Below are 1085 nucleotides of genomic sequence, written 5' to 3' on the forward strand. Positions count from 1 at the left end.
GGGGGTGTGTGTGTGTGAGTGTGTGGTGTGTGGGTGTGTGTATGTGTATGTGTGTCACGGTAGAATATTTTTACTTTTGAACATAAAACAAGTAAGGTGTTGCTTTTATTTTCTGCGACAACGAATGCTATCTGCGTCTTGTTACATTAGCCATTCTCCTTCAATTTCTAAATCTTCATTTCTATTTACACAATCGTTTTTCTCGTGCAGGATGTCACCCTAGTTCCGCAACATTTTATGCTCATTACGGATAGTGTGTGTTTTTGTGGTCTATTTACGTCCTTTATAACATTTTTGTGTGTTTGCATAGATGTATATTCTCATTTTTGTTTACCTAATATGAAAGAGCATGGGGTGTGTGTGTGTGTGCGTGTGGGGTGTGTCTTTGTATGTGTGTGCGTGCGTGTGGGGTGTGTATTTGTGCGTGTGTGCGTGCGGGTGGGGTGTGTGTTTGTGTGTGTGTGCGCGTGCGTGTGGGGTGTGTGTTTGTGTGTGTGGGCATGCGTGTGGGGTGTGTGTTTGTGTGTGTGTGCGTGTGGGGTGTGTGTGTGTGTGTTTGTGAGTGTGTGGTGTGTGTATGTGTATGTGTGTCACGGTAGAATATTTTTACTTTTGAACATAAAACAAGTGAGGTGTTGCTTTTATTTTCTACGCCAACGAATGCTATCTGCGTCTTGTTACATTAGCCATTCTCCTTCAATTTCTAAGCCTTCATTTCTATTTACACAATCATTTTTCTCGTGCTGGATGTCACCCTAGCCCGCAATATTTTATGCTCATTACGGGTATTGTGTGTCTTTGTCCTCTATTTATGTCCTTTGAAATATTTTTGTGTGTTTACATAGACGTATATTCTCATTTTTGTTTACCTAATATGAAAGAGTATTTATTGAAATGAAGAGCAATAACCTTATATTGTTTTTCTTTTGAACCAGTGCTATTATTGGAGCAAAAAGGTTGCAGCATTTTCTAGTGTATTTTATTTATGTAATTGTATTAGGGCAATGATTTTGTGATTAATATTATCTAGTTTCTGGTTAAACCTCTCTGAAAATAATGATCTGGTGTAGCAGGTTTCTATTGAG

Source organism: Sesamum indicum, linkage group LG1 (assembly GCF_000512975.1).
Source record: "Sesamum indicum cultivar Zhongzhi No. 13 linkage group LG1, S_indicum_v1.0, whole genome shotgun sequence".
NCBI classification, from domain to species: Eukaryota; Viridiplantae; Streptophyta; class Magnoliopsida; order Lamiales; family Pedaliaceae; genus Sesamum; species Sesamum indicum.